Raw genomic sequence first — 17,267 nt, 5'->3', positions numbered from 1 at the left:
CCACACACCGAACAAACACCGGAGCCTCTTCAGCAATTTCCGAAAAACGCGCCTGCTCGCCTGCCCCCAAGGCTCCGTCTCTTACCTGCTCTCCAGAGCCTGCTGCCTTCCGTGCTTTTCCCTCGGCACCGCTGCACCGCACCGCACACAGCTCCTGCAGCGGGGGGAGAAAGTTTCCACGCTCCGCCGCAGGGAAGGCTCGCTCCGTGCGCACACGTCCTTTCAATGCCAGTTCAACAAGTGCTCCGCATTAGCAGCGTCGGGGCTCCGGCGTGTCGCGCCTCACCTCACCTCGCACAGCCCCCTTCCTTCAATGTCTGGCGCTGGGCACGCCCCGCTCTCCTCCACCTCATCTTATCGCGTGTGACCTCCGACAATGGCCACAATGCCGGGGAATGGCACCTGTAAAGTGTTAATTGGGGCACAGGAACAGCCCGCCTCGTCTCGGGGGCCGGCTTCAAAGACAATACAGCAAGCACAGCGGGGCGGGGGAAGAAGACGACACGACACTCGCAGGCACATTCAGCTCCGGCGGGAACGAGTCCTCCGTCGGTCTTTTCAAGTGCTGAGAGCCGAGTAATCCCCGGTGACTAGGTCTCACCCTGCGACTCTCGACTGGGCTCACCCACGGCAGCCCAGCAGGTGTGAGCCCGGCCGGCACCCGGATGGGAGATTCCTCCCGGGAAAGCTCAGGTTGCTGCTGCTGCTCCTGCGAGAGGGGTGACTGGGACCAGTAGGGAGCGCTCACCCTGCGGGCTGTGTGGCTCTCTTATGCCCCAGCATCCTCATGGCGACACTCTGCTGCACAAACAGGCGCCGTCCTTCGGGGGAGGCGTAAAACCGAGGTGTCCTGACCCTCCTTGGCCATTCCAAATCCCAGGGCGTCTCTCAAGAAAGAGTCACGGGGGTGTTACCCATCAGTCGGGCTCTCCTCCTAATCCCCGTCTCACCTGTAACAATCAATGATGAGGCCCCCTGTCCCGTGATATTGTACTTGTCTCCTGGCCGCTGGCTGGCGCCGTGAGATTTAGTGCTCGCGCAAGAGACCGGGGCAGGGCGCGAACGCGGCCCCCCGCCCCCCGCCCCCCGCCCCCCACAAAGTGTGCGCTCCAGGTTCCCTCTCGGGGCTCTGCAGCACAGCGTCCCGGCGCTTCCTCCTCGCCGGCCGCCGGGACAGCGGAAAGGCAGCGAGAAGGAGCCTCTTGCTCTGACGCCGCAAGGCCACAAGAGGGCGGAGGCGCCGCGCGTCTGGCCGACGTGTAGGGCCGGTGCGCTTTATGTGCCGAAATAAAACGCGACAGCCCAGAAATGTTTTCAGAGTGCTGTGCACTGGAGGTTTCTGTCTTGTGAACACTTGCCTTGTGCTCCTCCGTGCAGTTTGTTTGTCCTGCTCCAGTGCGGGACAAGAGCAGGGCAAGCCAACTGAAGGGAGCACATTCGCCAACATCCAGGCACGCACTGAGTTCGAAAGCGGCTCCTTTCCAAAGAATCGCACATGAACGATCCCTCAGTCCCGCCCAGGGGGCACGGCGCCCCCGCCACACAGCTTCAAGTAGCGAGTCCGGCGCCCCGGCTTGCGCTTACGGCCACACCACCCTGAACACGCCCGATCTCGTCTGATCTCGGAAGCTAAGCAGGGTCGGGCCTGGTTAGTACTTGGATGGGAGACCGCCTGGGAATACCAGGTGCTGTAAGCCTTTGCTCTCTCGGCCAGCGGGGGTCGCCGTTGGTGCCGTAGGCTTTGGGAGGAAGAACTCGAGTATGGACATTTATTTCCCGAAAATACCAAACATTTCAATCTTCCCACTTTTGTTTCCTTCGGCAACGCTGACTGGCAAACGGTATCGCGACGGTCGTCCACTTTCTAGGCATGCCAGTTCAGAAAGAGAAGCTCCCTCACATCCCTTCAGATGCTCAAGAAAAATGATCGATATCCTGATCTCTAAAGATGGCTCTTTTAATGGCATGCGTGTGATTCGTATTAGGAAAAAAACACGTTTGTAAAACGAATATCAAAGCTGCCTCTAAATCTGCAATTGAAGGTCAGTCAATAAACAACTCGTTTTTCGTAGAAATATACATATATTCATTTATAACCCATTTCATTCATTGAGCACAGATTCTCCAACAAAATGAGCAGGGATGGATTCAGAGTGAGCAGAAAAAAAGGGAAAAACCGAGTTAAGAACAAGAAAGCATAGCGTATGTCTGTAACGGGCACTAAAACGAGTACCATGTCGTCTGCCGGTGCTCGTGAATAACCCCCCTCTATGAAGCGGTTTCACCAGCATGTTGTGCTGCTCACGGGGGGGGGCTGCCGAGCGCGGAAGCCCAGCACAGCTCCCCAGCACACAGCAAAGCCGCCTGCACTGCCGCATCTGTTATTGGACGAAGCACACCAGGGGAGAGCGCGAACGCAGTCCCCCACTACCAGAAATTATGCAGTCGAGATTCCCACATTTGGGGAATTCGCAGGGGTCAGCACAGCCGGAGTGCAATGGCCGAGCCTCACCCTGGGTGAACCTCCTTCTTGATCAAGGTATCTCCCCTGCCAGGTAAGTATGAGTTGTACAGGCCCCTGCAAGCGGCCCGCACCCACAGCACAGCACTCGCAGCCTAGGCCAGCTCCTCGCCCTGCACGCCACCGCCTCCTGCTGGGCCCACTCTTTCGCACACTCACACGCCACACCAACACTCAAAAGTGTGGGGAAAACGAGAAAACGAGCGCGCCGTTTCCTACACATCTGCAGTCGCCATTTCGCCATCGCAGCATGTCCCGGGATGCAATTCGGCCTCATTTACATATCACCAGACCGGCAGATCGCTACGCAAGCTCGCGACGTGCGCCTGCCACACACCGAACAAACACCGGAGCCTCTTCAGCAATTTCCGAAAAACGCGCCTGCTCGCCTGCCCCCAAGGCTCCGTCTCTTACCTGCTCTCCAGAGCCTGCTGCCTTCCGTGCTTTTCCCTCGGCACCGCTGCACCGCACCGCACACAGCTCCTGCAGCGGGGGGAGAAAGTTTCCACGCTCCGCCGCAGGGAAGGCTCGCTCCGTGCGCACACGTCCTTTCAATGCCAGTTCAACAAGTGCTCCGCATTAGCAGCGTCGGGGCTCCGGCGTGTCGCGCCTCACCTCACCTCGCACAGCCCCCTTCCTTCAATGTCTGGCGCTGGGCACGCCCCGCTCTCCTCCACCTCATCTTATCGCGTGTGACCTCCGACAATGGCCACAATGCCGGGGAATGGCACGTGTAAAGTGTTAATTGGGGCACAGGAACAGCCCGCCTCGTCTCGGGGGCCGGCTTCAAAGACAATACAGCAAGCACAGCGGGGCGGGGGAAGAAGACGACACGACACTCGCAGGCACATTCAGCTCCGGCGGGAACGAGTCCTCCGTCGGTCTTTTCAAGTGCTGAGAGCCGAGTAATCCCCGGTGACTAGGTCTCACCCTGCGACTCTCGACTGGGCTCACCCACGGCAGCCCAGCAGGTGTGAGCCCGGCCGGCACCCGGATGGGAGATTCCCCCCGGGAAAGCTCAGGTTGCTGCTGCTGCTCCTGCGAGAGGGGTGACTGGGACCAGTAGGGAGCGCTCACCCTGCGGGCTGTGTGGCTCTCTTATGCCCCAGCATCCTCATGGCGACACTCTGCTGCACAAACAGGCGCCGTCCTTCGGGGGAGGCGTAAAACCGAGGTGTCCTGACCCTCCTTGGCCATTCCAAATCCCAGGGCGTCTCTCAAGAAAGAGTCACGGGGGTGTTACCCATCAGTCGGGCTCTCCTCCTAATCCCCGTCTCACCTGTAACAATCAATGATGAGGCCCCCTGTCCCGTGATATTGTACTTGTCTCCTGGCCGCTGGCTGGCGCCGTGAGATTTAGTGCTCGCGCAAGAGACCGGGGCAGGGCGCGAACGCGGCCCCCCGCCCCCCGCCCCCCACAAAGTGTGCGCTCCAGGTTCCCTCTCGGGGCTCTGCAGCACAGCGTCCCGGCGCTTCCTCCTCGCCGGCCGCCGGGACAGCGGAAAGGCAGCGAGAAGGAGCCTCTTGCTCTGACGCCGCAAGGCCACAAGAGGGCGGAGGCGCCGCGCGTCTGGCCGACGTGTAGGGCCGGTGCGCTTTATGTGCCGAAATAAAACGCGACAGCCCAGAAATGTTTTCAGAGTGCTGTGCACTGGAGGTTTCTGTCTTGTGAACACTTGCCTTGTGCTCCTCCGTGCAGTTTGTTTGTCCTGCTCCAGTGCGGGACAAGAGCAGGGCAAGCCAACTGAAGGGAGCACATTCGCCAACATCCAGGCACGCACTGAGTTCGAAAGCGGCTCCTTTCCAAAGAATCGCACATGAACGATCCCTCAGTCCCGCCCAGGGGGCACGGCGCCCCCGCCACACAGCTTCAAGTAGCGAGTCCGGCGCCCCGGCTTGCGCTTACGGCCACACCACCCTGAACACGCCCGATCTCGTCTGATCTCGGAAGCTAAGCAGGGTCGGGCCTGGTTAGTACTTGGATGGGAGACCGCCTGGGAATACCAGGTGCTGTAAGCTTTTGCTCTCTCGGCCAGCGGGGGTCGCCGTTGGTGCCGTAGGCTTTGGGAGGAAGAACTCGAGTATGGACATTTATTTCCCGAAAATACCAAACATTTCAATCTTCCCACTTTTGTTTCCTTCGGCAACGCTGACTGGCAAACGGTATCGCGACGGTCGTCCACTTTCTAGGCATGCCAGTTCAGAAAGAGAAGCTCCCTCACATCCCTTCAGATGCTCAAGAAAAATGATCGATATCCTGATCTCTAAAGATGGCTCTTTTAATGGCATGCGTGTGATTCGTATTAGGAAAAAAACACGTTTGTAAAACGAATATCAAAGCTGCCTCTAAATCTGCAATTGAAGGTCAGTCAATAAACAACTCGTTTTTCGTAGAAATATACATATATTCATTTATAACCCATTTCATTCATTGAGCACAGATTCTCCAACAAAATGAGCAGGGATGGATTCAGAGTGAGCAGAAAAAAAGGGAAAAACCGAGTTAAGAACAAGAAAGCATAGCGTATGTCTGTAACGGGCACTAAAACGAGTACCATGTCGTCTGCCGGTGCTCGTGAATAACCCCAGGGCATCTTTCTAATAACCCCCCTCTATGAAGCGGTTTCACCAGCATGTTGTGCTGCTCACGGGGGGGGACTGCCGAGCGCGGAAGCCCAGCACAGCTCCCCAGCACACAGCAAAGCCGCCTGCACTGCCGCATCTGTTATTGGACCAAGCACACCAGGGGAGAGCGCGAACGCAGTCCCCCACTACCAGAAATTATGCAGTCGAGATTCCCACATTTGGGGAATTCGCAGGGGTCAGCACAGCCGGAGTGCAATGGCCGAGCCTCGCCCTGGGTGAACCTCCTTCTTGATCAAGGTATCTCCCCTGCCAGGTAAGTATGAGTTGTACAGGCCCCTGCAAGCGGCCCGCACCCACAGCACAGCACTCGCAGCCTAGGCCAGCTCCTCGCCCTGCACGCCACCGCCTCCTGCTGGGCCCACTCTTTCGCACACTCACACGCCACACCAACACTCAAAAGTGTGGGGAAAACGAGAAAACGAGCGCGCCGTTTCCTACACATCTGCAGTCGCCATTTCGCCATCGCAGCATGTCCCGGGATGCAATTCGGCCTCATTTACATATCACCAGACCGGCAGATCGCTACGCAAGCTCGCGACGTGCGCCTGCCACACACCGAACAAACACCGGAGCCTCTTCAGCAATTTCCGAAAAACGCGCCTGCTCGCCTGCCCCCAAGGCTCCGTCTCTTACCTGCTCTCCAGAGCCTGCTGCCTTCCGTGCTTTTCCCTCGGCACCGCTGCACCGCACCGCACACAGCTCCTGCAGCGGGGGGAGAAAGTTTCCACGCTCCGCCGCAGGGAAGGCTCGCTCCGTGCGCACACGTCCTTTCAATGCCAGTTCAACAAGTGCTCCGCATTAGCAGCGTCGGGGCTCCGGCGTGTCGCGCCTCACCTCACCTCGCACAGCCCCCTTCCTTCAATGTCTGGCGCTGGGCACGCCCCGCTCTCCTCCACCTCATCTTATCGCGTGTGACCTCCGACAATGGCCACAATGCCGGGGAATGGCACCTGTAAAGTGTTAATTGGGGCACAGGAACAGCCCGCCTCGTCTCGGGGGCCGGCTTCAAAGACAATACAGCAAGCACAGCGGGGCGGGGGAAGAAGACGACACGACACTCGCAGGCACATTCAGCTCCGGCGGGAACGAGTCCTCCGTCGGTCTTTTCAAGTGCTGAGAGCCGAGTAATCCCCGGTGACTAGGTCTCACCCTGCGACTCTCGACTGGGCTCAACCACGGCAGCCCAGCAGGTGTGAGCCCGGCCGGCACCCGGATGGGAGATTCCCCCCGGGAAAGCTCAGGTTGCTGCTGCTGCTCCTGCGAGAGGGGTGACTGGGACCAGTAGGGAGCGCTCACCCTGCGGGCTGTGTGGCTCTCTTATGCCCCAGCATCCTCATGGCGACACTCTGCTGCACAAACAGGCGCCGTCCTTCGGGGGAGGCGTAAAACCGAGGTGTCCTGACCCTCCTTGGCCATTCCAAATCCCAGGGCGTCTCTCAAGAAAGAGTCACGGGGGTGTTACCCATCAGTCGGGCTCTCCTCCTAATCCCCGTCTCACCTGTAACAATCAATGATGAGGCCCCCTGTCCCGTGATATTGTACTTGTCTCCTGGCCGCTGGCTGGCGCCGTGAGATTTAGTGCTCGCGCAAGAGACCGGGGCAGGGCGCGAACGCGGCCCCCCGCCCCCCACAAAGTGTGCGCTCCAGGTTCCCTCTCGGGGCTCTGCAGCACAGCGTCCCGGCGCTTCCTCCTCGCCGGCCGCCGGGACAGCGGAAAGGCAGCGAGAAGGAGCCTCTTGCTCTGACGCCGCAAGGCCACAAGAGGGCGGAGGCGCCGCGCGTCTGGCCGACGTGTAGGGCCGGTGCGCTTTATGTGCCGAAATAAAACGCGACAGCCCAGAAATGTTTTCAGAGTGCTGTGCACTGGAGGTTTCTGTCTTGTGAACACTTGCCTTGTGCTCCTCCGTGCAGTTTGTTTGTCCTGCTCCAGTGCGGGACAAGAGCAGGGCAAGCCAACTGAAGGGAGCACATTCGCCAACATCCAGGCACGCACTGAGTTCGAAAGCGGCTCCTTTCCAAAGAATCGCACATGAACGATCCCTCAGTCCCGCCCAGGGGGCACGGCGCCCCCGCCACACAGCTTCAAGTAGCGAGTCCGGCGCCCCGGCTTGCGCTTACGGCCACACCACCCTGAACACGCCCGATCTCGTCTGATCTCGGAAGCTAAGCAGGGTCGGGCCTGGTTAGTACTTGGATGGGAGACCGCCTGGGAATACCAGGTGCTGTAAGCTTTTGCTCTCTCGGCCAGCGGGGGTCGCCGTTGGTGCCGTAGGCTTTGGGAGGAAGAACTCGAGTATGGACATTTATTTCCCGAAAATACCAAACATTTCAATCTTCCCACTTTTGTTTCCTTCGGCAACGCTGACTGGCAAACGGTATCGCGACGGTCGTCCACTTTCTAGGCATGCCAGTTCAGAAAGAGAAGCTCCCTCACATCCCTTCAGATGCTCAAGAAAAATGATCGATATCCTGATCTCTAAAGATGGCTCTTTTAATGGCATGCGTGTGATTCGTATTAGGAAAAAAACACGTTTGTAAAACGAATATCAAAGCTGCCTCTAAATCTGCAATTGAAGGTCAGTCAATAAACAACTCGTTTTTCGTAGAAATATACATATATTCATTTATAACCCATTTCATTCATTGAGCACAGATTCTCCAACAAAATGAGCAGGGATGGATTCAGAGTGAGCAGAAAAAAAGGGAAAAACCGAGTTAAGAACAAGAAAGCATAGCGTATGTCTGTAACGGGCACTAAAACGAGTACCATGTCGTCTGCCGGTGCTCGTGAATAACCCCAGGGCATCTTTCTAATAACCCCCCTCTATGAAGCGGTTTCACCAGCATGTTGTGCTGCTCACGGGGGGGGACTGCCGAGCGCGGAAGCCCAGCACAGCTCCCCAGCACACAGCAAAGCCGCCTGCACTGCCGCATCTGTTATTGGACCAAGCACACCAGGGGAGAGCGCGAACGCAGTCCCCCACTACCAGAAATTATGCAGTCGAGATTCCCACATTTGGGGAATTCGCAGGGGTCAGCACAGCCGGAGTGCAATGGCCGAGCCTCGCCCTGGGTGAACCTCCTTCTTGATCAAGGTATCTCCCCTGCCAGGTAAGTATGAGTTGTACAGGCCCCTGCAAGCGGCCCGCACCCACAGCACAGCACTCGCAGCCTAGGCCAGCTCCTCGCCCTGCACGCCACCGCCTCCTGCTGGGCCCACTCTTTCGCACACTCACACGCCACACCAACACTCAAAAGTGTGGGGAAAACGAGAAAACGAGCGCGCCGTTTCCTACACATCTGCAGTCGCCATTTCGCCATCGCAGCATGTCCCGGGATGCAATTCGGCCTCATTTACATATCACCAGACCGGCAGATCGCTACGCAAGCTCGCGACGTGCGCCTGCCACACACCGAACAAACACCGGAGCCTCTTCAGCAATTTCCGAAAAACGCGCCTGCTCGCCTGCCCCCAAGGCTCCGTCTCTTACCTGCTCTCCAGAGCCTGCTGCCTTCCGTGCTTTTCCCTCGGCACCGCTGCACCGCACCGCACACAGCTCCTGCAGCGGGGGGAGAAAGTTTCCACGCTCCGCCGCAGGGAAGGCTCGCTCCGTGCGCACACGTCCTTTCAATGCCAGTTCAACAAGTGCTCCGCATTAGCAGCGTCGGGGCTCCGGCGTGTCGCGCCTCACCTCACCTCGCACAGCCCCCTTCCTTCAATGTCTGGCGCTGGGCACGCCCCGCTCTCCTCCACCTCATCTTATCGCGTGTGACCTCCGACAATGGCCACAATGCCGGGGAATGGCACCTGTAAAGTGTTAATTGGGGCACAGGAACAGCCCGCCTCGTCTCGGGGGCCGGCTTCAAAGACAATACAGCAAGCACAGCGGGGCGGGGGAAGAAGACGACACGACACTCGCAGGCACATTCAGCTCCGGCGGGAACGAGTCCTCCGTCGGTCTTTTCAAGTGCTGAGAGCCGAGTAATCCCCGGTGACTAGGTCTCACCCTGCGACTCTCGACTGGGCTCAACCACGGCAGCCCAGCAGGTGTGAGCCCGGCCGGCACCCGGATGGGAGATTCCCCCCGGGAAAGCTCAGGTTGCTGCTGCTGCTCCTGCGAGAGGGGTGACTGGGACCAGTAGGGAGCGCTCACCCTGCGGGCTGTGTGGCTCTCTTATGCCCCAGCATCCTCATGGCGACACTCTGCTGCACAAACAGGCGCCGTCCTTCGGGGGAGGCGTAAAACCGAGGTGTCCTGACCCTCCTTGGCCATTCCAAATCCCAGGGCGTCTCTCAAGAAAGAGTCACGGGGGTGTTACCCATCAGTCGGGCTCTCCTCCTAATCCCCGTCTCACCTGTAACAATCAATGATGAGGCCCCCTGTCCCGTGATATTGTACTTGTCTCCTGGCCGCTGGCTGGCGCCGTGAGATTTAGTGCTCGCGCAAGAGACCGGGGCAGGGCGCGAACGCGGCCCCCCGCCCCCCACAAAGTGTGCGCTCCAGGTTCCCTCTCGGGGCTCTGCAGCACAGCGTCCCGGCGCTTCCTCCTCGCCGGCCGCCGGGACAGCGGAAAGGCAGCGAGAAGGAGCCTCTTGCTCTGACGCCGCAAGGCCACAAGAGGGCGGAGGCGCCGCGCGTCTGGCCGACGTGTAGGGCCGGTGCGCTTTATGTGCCGAAATAAAACGCGACAGCCCAGAAATGTTTTCAGAGTGCTGTGCACTGGAGGTTTCTGTCTTGTGAACACTTGCCTTGTGCTCCTCCGTGCAGTTTGTTTGTCCTGCTCCAGTGCGGGACAAGAGCAGGGCAAGCCAACTGAAGGGAGCACATTCGCCAACATCCAGGCACGCACTGAGTTCGAAAGCGGCTCCTTTCCAAAGAATCGCACATGAACGATCCCTCAGTCCCGCCCAGGGGGCACGGCGCCCCCGCCACACAGCTTCAAGTAGCGAGTCCGGCGCCCCGGCTTGCGCTTACGGCCACACCACCCTGAACACGCCCGATCTCGTCTGATCTCGGAAGCTAAGCAGGGTCGGGCCTGGTTAGTACTTGGATGGGAGACCGCCTGGGAATACCAGGTGCTGTAAGCTTTTGCTCTCTCGGCCAGCGGGGGTCGCCGTTGGTGCCGTAGGCTTTGGGAGGAAGAACTCGAGTATGGACATTTATTTCCCGAAAATACCAAACATTTCAATCTTCCCACTTTTGTTTCCTTCGGCAACGCTGACTGGCAAACGGTATCGCGACGGTCGTCCACTTTCTAGGCATGCCAGTTCAGAAAGAGAAGCTCCCTCACATCCCTTCAGATGCTCAAGAAAAATGATCGATATCCTGATCTCTAAAGATGGCTCTTTTAATGGCATGCATGTGATTCGTATTAGGAAAAAAACACGTTTGTAAAACGAATATCGAAGCTGCCTCTAAATCTGCAATTGAAGGTCAGTCAATAAACAACTCGTTTTTCGTAGAAATATACATATATTCATTTATAACCCATTTCATTCATTGAGCACAGATTCTCCAACAAAATGAGCAGGGATGGATTCAGAGTGAGCAGAAAAAAAGGGAAAAACCGAGTTAAGAACAAGAAAGCATAGCGTATGTCTGTAACGGGCACTAAAACGAGTACCATGTCGTCTGCCGGTGCTCGTGAATAACCCCAGGGCATCTTTCTAATAACCCCCCTCTATGAAGCGGTTTCACCAGCATGTTGTGCTGCTCACGGGGGGGGGCTGCCGAGCGCGGAAGCCCAGCACAGCTCCCCAGCACACAGCAAAGCCGCCTGCACTGCCGCATCTGTTATTGGACCAAGCACACCAGGGGAGAGCGCGAACGCAGTCCCCCACTACCAGAAATTATGCAGTCGAGATTCCCACATTTGGGGAATTCGCAGGGGTCAGCACAGCCGGAGTGCAATGGCCGAGCCTCGCCCTGGGTGAACCTCCTTCTTGATCAAGGTATCTCCCCTGCCAGGTAAGTATGAGTTGTACAGGCCCCTGCAAGCGGCCCGCACCCACAGCACAGCACTCGCAGCCTAGGCCAGCTCCTCGCCCTGCACGCCACCGCCTCCTGCTGGGCCCACTCTTTCGCACACTCACACGCCACACCAACACTCAAAAGTGTGGGGAAAACGAGAAAACGAGCGCGCCGTTTCCTACACATCTGCAGTCGCCATTTCGCCATCGCAGCATGTCCCGGGATGCAATTCGGCCTCATTTACATATCACCAGACCGGCAGATCGCTACGCAAGCTCGCGACGTGCGCCTGCCACACACCGAACAAACACCGGAGCCTCTTCAGCAATTTCCGAAAAACGCGCCTGCTCGCCTGCCCCCAAGGCTCCGTCTCTTACCTGCTCTCCAGAGCCTGCTGCCTTCCGTGCTTTTCCCTCGGCACCGCTGCACCGCACCGCACACAGCTCCTGCAGCGGGGGGAGAAAGTTTCCACGCTCCGCCGCAGGGAAGGCTCGCTCCGTGCGCACACGTCCTTTCAATGCCAGTTCAACAAGTGCTCCGCATTAGCAGCGTCGGGGCTCCGGCGTGTCGCGCCTCACCTCACCTCGCACAGCCCCCTTCCTTCAATGTCTGGCGCTGGGCACGCCCCGCTCTCCTCCACCTCATCTTATCGCGTGTGACCTCCGACAATGGCCACAATGCCGGGGAATGGCACCTGTAAAGTGTTAATTGGGGCACAGGAACAGCCCGCCTCGTCTCGGGGGCCGGCTTCAAAGACAATACAGCAAGCACAGCGGGGCGGGGGAAGAAGACGACACGACACTCGCAGGCACATTCAGCTCCGGCGGGAACGAGTCCTCCGTCGGTCTTTTCAAGTGCTGAGAGCCGAGTAATCCCCGGTGACTAGGTCTCACCCTGCGACTCTCGACTGGGCTCACCCACGGCAGCCCAGCAGGTGTGAGCCCGGCCGGCACCCGGATGGGAGATTCCCCCCGGGAAAGCTCAGGTTGCTGCTGCTGCTCCTGCGAGAGGGGTGACTGGGACCAGTAGGGAGCGCTCACCCTGCGGGCTGTGTGGCTCTCTTATGCCCCAGCATCCTCATGGCGACACTCTGCTGCACAAACAGGCGCCGTCCTTCGGGGGAGGCGTAAAACCGAGGTGTCCTGACCCTCCTTGGCCATTCCAAATCCCAGGGCGTCTCTCAAGAAAGAGTCACGGGGGTGTTACCCATCAGTCGGGCTCTCCTCCTAATCCCCGTCTCACCTGTAACAATCAATGATGAGGCCCCCTGTCCCGTGATATTGTACTTGTCTCCTGGCCGCTGGCTGGCGCCGTGAGATTTAGTGCTCGCGCAAGAGACCGGGGCAGGGCGCGAACGCGGCCCCCCGCCCCCCGCCCCCCACAAAGTGTGCGCTCCAGGTTCCCTCTCGGGGCTCTGCAGCACAGCGTCCCGGCGCTTCCTCCTCGCCGGCCGCCGGGACAGCGGAAAGGCAGCGAGAAGGAGCCTCTTGCTCTGACGCCGCAAGGCCACAAGAGGGCGGAGGCGCCGCGCGTCTGGCCGACGTGTAGGGCCGGTGCGCTTTATGTGCCGAAATAAAACGCGACAGCCCAGAAATGTTTTCAGAGTGCTGTGCACTGGAGGTTTCTGTCTTGTGAACACTTGCCTTGTGCTCCTCCGTGCAGTTTGTTTGTCCTGCTCCAGTGCGGGACAAGAGCAGGGCAAGCCAACTGAAGGGAGCACATTCGCCAACATCCAGGCACGCACTGAGTTCGAAAGCGGCTCCTTTCCAAAGAATCGCACATGAACGATCCCTCAGTCCCGCCCAGGGGGCACGGCGCCCCCGCCACACAGCTTCAAGTAGCGAGTCCGGCGCCCCGGCTTGCGCTTACGGCCACACCACCCTGAACACGCCCGATCTCGTCTGATCTCGGAAGCTAAGCAGGGTCGGGCCTGGTTAGTACTTGGATGGGAGACCGCCTGGGAATACCAGGTGCTGTAAGCTTTTGCTCTCTCGGCCAGCGGGGGTCGCCGTTGGTGCCGTAGGCTTTGGGAGGAAGAACTCGAGTATGGACATTTATTTCCCGAAAATACCAAACATTTCAATCTTCCCACTTTTGTTTCCTTCGGCAACGCTGACTGGCAAACGGTATCGCGACGGTCGTCCACTTTCTAGGCATGCCAGTTCAGAAAGAGAAGCTCCCTCACATCCCTTCAGATGCTCAAGAAAAATGATCGATATCCTGATCTCTAAAGATGGCTCTTTTAATGGCATGCGTGTGATTCGTATTAGGAAAAAAACACGTTTGTAAAACGAATATCGAAGCTGCCTCTAAATCTGCAATTGAAGGTCAGTCAATAAACAACTCGTTTTTCGTAGAAATATACATATATTCATTTATAACCCATTTCATTCATTGAGCACAGATTCTCCAACAAAATGAGCAGGGATGGATTCAGAGTGAGCAGAAAAAAAGGGAAAAACCGAGTTAAGAACAAGAAAGCATAGCGTATGTCTGTAACGGGCACTAAAACGAGTACCATGTCGTCTGCCGGTGCTCGTGAATAACCCCCCTCTATGAAGCGGTTTCACCAGCATGTTGTGCTGCTCACGGGGGGGGGCTGCCGAGCGCGGAAGCCCAGCACAGCTCCCCAGCACACAGCAAAGCCGCCTGCACTGCCGCATCTGTTATTGGACCAAGCACACCAGGGGAGAGCGCGAACGCAGTCCCCCACTACCAGAAATTATGCAGTCGAGATTCCCACATTTGGGGAATTCGCAGGGGTCAGCACAGCCGGAGTGCAATGGCCGAGCCTCGCCCTGGGTGAACCTCCTTCTTGATCAAGGTATCTCCCCTGCCAGGTAAGTATGAGTTGTACAGGCCCCTGCAAGCGGCCCGCACCCACAGCACAGCACTCGCAGCCTAGGCCAGCTCCTCGCCCTGCACGCCACCGCCTCCTGCTGGGCCCACTCTTTCGCACACTCACACGCCACACCAACACTCAAAAGTGTGGGGAAAACGAGAAAACGAGCGCGCCGTTTCCTACACATCTGCAGTCGCCATTTCGCCATCGCAGCATGTCCCGGGATGCAATTCGGCCTCATTTACATATCACCAGACCGGCAGATCGCTACGCAAGCTCGCGACGTGCGCCTGCCACACACCGAACAAACACCGGAGCCTCTTCAGCAATTTCCGAAAAACGCGCCTGCTCGCCTGCCCCCAAGGCTCCGTCTCTTACCTGCTCTCCAGAGCCTGCTGCCTTCCGTGCTTTTCCCTCGGCACCGCTGCACCGCACCGCACACAGCTCCTGCAGCGGGGGGAGAAAGTTTCCACGCTCCGCCGCAGGGAAGGCTCGCTCCGTGCGCACACGTCCTTTCAATGCCAGTTCAACAAGTGCTCCGCATTAGCAGCGTCGGGGCTCCGGCGTGTCGCGCCTCACCTCACCTCGCACAGCCCCCTTCCTTCAATGTCTGGCGCTGGGCACGCCCCGCTCTCCTCCACCTCATCTTATCGCGTGTGACCTCCGACAATGGCCACAATGCCGGGGAATGGCACGTGTAAAGTGTTAATTGGGGCACAGGAACAGCCCGCCTCGTCTCGGGGGCCGGCTTCAAAGACAATACAGCAAGCACAGCGGGGCGGGGGAAGAAGACGACACGACACTCGCAGGCACATTCAGCTCCGGCGGGAACGAGTCCTCCGTCGGTCTTTTCAAGTGCTGAGAGCCGAGTAATCCCCGGTGACTAGGTCTCACCCTGCGACTCTCGACTGGGCTCACCCACGGCAGCCCAGCAGGTGTGAGCCCGGCCGGCACCCGGATGGGAGATTCCCCCCGGGAAAGCTCAGGTTGCTGCTGCTGCTCCTGCGAGAGGGGTGACTGGGACCAGTAGGGAGCGCTCACCCTGCGGGCTGTGTGGCTCTCTTATGCCCCAGCATCCTCATGGCGACACTCTGCTGCACAAACAGGCGCCGTCCTTCGGGGGAGGCGTAAAACCGAGGTGTCCTGACCCTCCTTGGCCATTCCAAATCCCAGGGCGTCTCTCAAGAAAGAGTCACGGGGGTGTTACCCATCAGTCGGGCTCTCCTCCTAATCCCCGTCTCACCTGTAACAATCAATGATGAGGCCCCCTGTCCCGTGATATTGTACTTGTCTCCTGGCCGCTGGCTGGCGCCGTGAGATTTAGTGCTCGCGCAAGAGACCGGGGCAGGGCGCGAACGCGGCCCCCCGCCCCCCACAAAGTGTGCGCTCCAGGTTCCCTCTCGGGGCTCTGCAGCACAGCGTCCCGGCGCTTCCTCCTCGCCGGCCGCCGGGACAGCGGAAAGGCAGCGAGAAGGAGCCTCTTGCTCTGACGCCGCAAGGCCACAAGAGGGCGGAGGCGCCGCGCGTCTGGCCGACGTGTAGGGCCGGTGCGCTTTATGTGCCGAAATAAAACGCGACAGCCCAGAAATGTTTTCAGAGTGCTGTGCACTGGAGGTTTCTGTCTTGTGAACACTTGCCTTGTGCTCCTCCGTGCAGTTTGTTTGTCCTGCTCCAGTGCGGGACAAGAGCAGGGCAAGCCAACTGAAGGGAGCACATTCGCCAACATCCAGGCACGCACTGAGTTCGAAAGCGGCTCCTTTCCAAAGAATCGCACATGAACGATCCCTCAGTCCCGCCCAGGGGGCACGGCGCCCCCGCCACACAGCTTCAAGTAGCGAGTCCGGCGCCCCGGCTTGCGCTTACGGCCACACCACCCTGAACACGCCCGATCTCGTCTGATCTCGGAAGCTAAGCAGGGTCGGGCCTGGTTAGTACTTGGATGGGAGACCGCCTGGGAATACCAGGTGCTGTAAGCTTTTGCTCTCTCGGCCAGCGGGGGTCGCCGTTGGTGCCGTAGGCTTTGGGAGGAAGAACTCGAGTATGGACATTTATTTCCCGAAAATACCAAACATTTCAATCTTCCCACTTTTGTTTCCTTCGGCAACGCTGACTGGCAAACGGTATCGCGACGGTCGTCCACTTTCTAGGCATGCCAGTTCAGAAAGAGAAGCTCCCTCACATCCCTTCAGATGCTCAAGAAAAATGATCGATATCCTGATCTCTAAAGATGGCTCTTTTAATGGCATGCGTGTGATTCGTATTAGGAAAAAAACACGTTTGTAAAACGAATATCGAAGCTGCCTCTAAATCTGCAATTGAAGGTCAGTCAATAAACAACTCGTTTTTCGTAGAAATATACATATATTCATTTATAACCCATTTCATTCATTGAGCACAGATTCTCCAACAAAATGAGCAGGGATGGATTCAGAGTGAGCAGAAAAAAAGGGAAAAACCGAGTTAAGAACAAGAAAGCATAGCGTATGTCTGTAACGGGCACTAAAACGAGTACCATGTCGTCTGCCGGTGCTCGTGAATAACCCCAGGGCATCTTTCTAATAACCCCCCTCTATGAAGCGGTTTCACCAGCATGTTGTGCTGCTCACGGGGGGGGGCTGCCGAGCGCGGAAGCCCAGCACAGCTCCCCAGCACACAGCAAAGCCGCCTGCACTGCCGCATCTGTTATTGGACCAAGCACACCAGGGGAGAGCGCGAACGCAGTCCCCCACTACCAGAAATTATGCAGTCGAGATTCCCACATTTGGGGAATTCGCAGGGGTCAGCACAGCCGGAGTGCAATGGCCGAGCCTCGCCCTGGGTGAACCTCCTTCTTGATCAAGGTATCTCCCCTGCCAGGTAAGTATGAGTTGTACAGGCCCCTGCAAGCGGCCCGCACCCACAGCACAGCACTCGCAGCCTAGGCCAGCTCCTCGCCCTGCACGCCACCGCCTCCTGCTGGGCCCACTCTTTCGCACACTCACACGCCACACCAACACTCAAAAGTGTGGGGAAAACGAGAAAACGAGCGCGCCGTTTCCTACACATCTGCAGTCGCCATTTCGCCATCGCAGCATGTCCCGGGATGCAATTCGGCCTCATTTACATATCACCAGACCGGCAGATCGCTACGCAAGCTCGCGACGTGCGCCTGCCACACACCGAACAAACACCGGAGCCTCTTCAGCAATTTCCGAAAAACGCGCCTGCTCGCCTGCCCCCAAGGCTCCGTCTCTTACCTGCTCTCCAGAGCCTGCTGCCTTCCGTGCTTTTCCCTCGGCACCGCTGC

General features: G+C 58.3%; 12 non-coding genes across 12 annotated transcripts; 6 read left to right on the top strand and 6 right to left on the bottom strand.

Annotated features, from left to right (window-relative positions):
• The first annotated feature begins 1,578 nt into the window (after positions 1–1,578).
• LOC148841971 (5S ribosomal RNA) lies at positions 1,579–1,697 on the top strand. The gene has a single exon (XR_016093031.1). It is a non-coding gene; the product is annotated as a 5S ribosomal RNA (ribosomal RNA).
• Positions 1,698–2,399: 702 nt separating this feature from the next.
• Positions 2,400–2,563, bottom strand: LOC148841970 (U1 spliceosomal RNA). Its single transcript, XR_016091699.1, has one exon. It is a non-coding gene; the product is annotated as a U1 spliceosomal RNA (small nuclear RNA).
• A 1,858-nt stretch (positions 2,564–4,421) lies between these two features.
• Positions 4,422–4,540, top strand: LOC148841969 (5S ribosomal RNA). Its single transcript, XR_016093688.1, has one exon. It is a non-coding gene; the product is annotated as a 5S ribosomal RNA (ribosomal RNA).
• Positions 4,541–5,264: 724 nt separating this feature from the next.
• LOC148841968 (U1 spliceosomal RNA) lies at positions 5,265–5,428 on the bottom strand. The gene has a single exon (XR_016091607.1). It is a non-coding gene; the product is annotated as a U1 spliceosomal RNA (small nuclear RNA).
• A 1,851-nt stretch (positions 5,429–7,279) lies between these two features.
• On the top strand, positions 7,280–7,398 carry LOC148841967 (5S ribosomal RNA). The gene has a single exon (XR_016093687.1). It is a non-coding gene; the product is annotated as a 5S ribosomal RNA (ribosomal RNA).
• Positions 7,399–8,122: 724 nt separating this feature from the next.
• On the bottom strand, positions 8,123–8,286 carry LOC148841966 (U1 spliceosomal RNA). Its single transcript, XR_016091605.1, has one exon. It is a non-coding gene; the product is annotated as a U1 spliceosomal RNA (small nuclear RNA).
• Positions 8,287–10,137: 1,851 nt separating this feature from the next.
• LOC148841965 (5S ribosomal RNA) lies at positions 10,138–10,256 on the top strand. The gene has a single exon (XR_016093686.1). It is a non-coding gene; the product is annotated as a 5S ribosomal RNA (ribosomal RNA).
• A 724-nt stretch (positions 10,257–10,980) lies between these two features.
• On the bottom strand, positions 10,981–11,144 carry LOC148841964 (U1 spliceosomal RNA). Its single transcript, XR_016091604.1, has one exon. It is a non-coding gene; the product is annotated as a U1 spliceosomal RNA (small nuclear RNA).
• A 1,858-nt stretch (positions 11,145–13,002) lies between these two features.
• Positions 13,003–13,121, top strand: LOC148841963 (5S ribosomal RNA). The gene has a single exon (XR_016093684.1). It is a non-coding gene; the product is annotated as a 5S ribosomal RNA (ribosomal RNA).
• A 702-nt stretch (positions 13,122–13,823) lies between these two features.
• On the bottom strand, positions 13,824–13,987 carry LOC148841962 (U1 spliceosomal RNA). The gene has a single exon (XR_016091603.1). It is a non-coding gene; the product is annotated as a U1 spliceosomal RNA (small nuclear RNA).
• A 1,851-nt stretch (positions 13,988–15,838) lies between these two features.
• On the top strand, positions 15,839–15,957 carry LOC148841961 (5S ribosomal RNA). Its single transcript, XR_016093683.1, has one exon. It is a non-coding gene; the product is annotated as a 5S ribosomal RNA (ribosomal RNA).
• A 724-nt stretch (positions 15,958–16,681) lies between these two features.
• LOC148841960 (U1 spliceosomal RNA) lies at positions 16,682–16,845 on the bottom strand. Its single transcript, XR_016091602.1, has one exon. It is a non-coding gene; the product is annotated as a U1 spliceosomal RNA (small nuclear RNA).
• Between the last annotated feature and the right edge of the window lie 422 nt (positions 16,846–17,267).

This window comes from Atractosteus spatula, chromosome 1, assembly GCF_055471065.1.
Source record: "Atractosteus spatula isolate fAtrSpa1 chromosome 1, fAtrSpa1.hap1, whole genome shotgun sequence".
Classification (NCBI taxonomy): domain Eukaryota; kingdom Metazoa; phylum Chordata; class Actinopteri; order Semionotiformes; family Lepisosteidae; genus Atractosteus; species Atractosteus spatula.
Note: the sequence above shows the minus strand (reverse complement) of the source record. Positions and strands in the feature narration are given on the sequence as shown.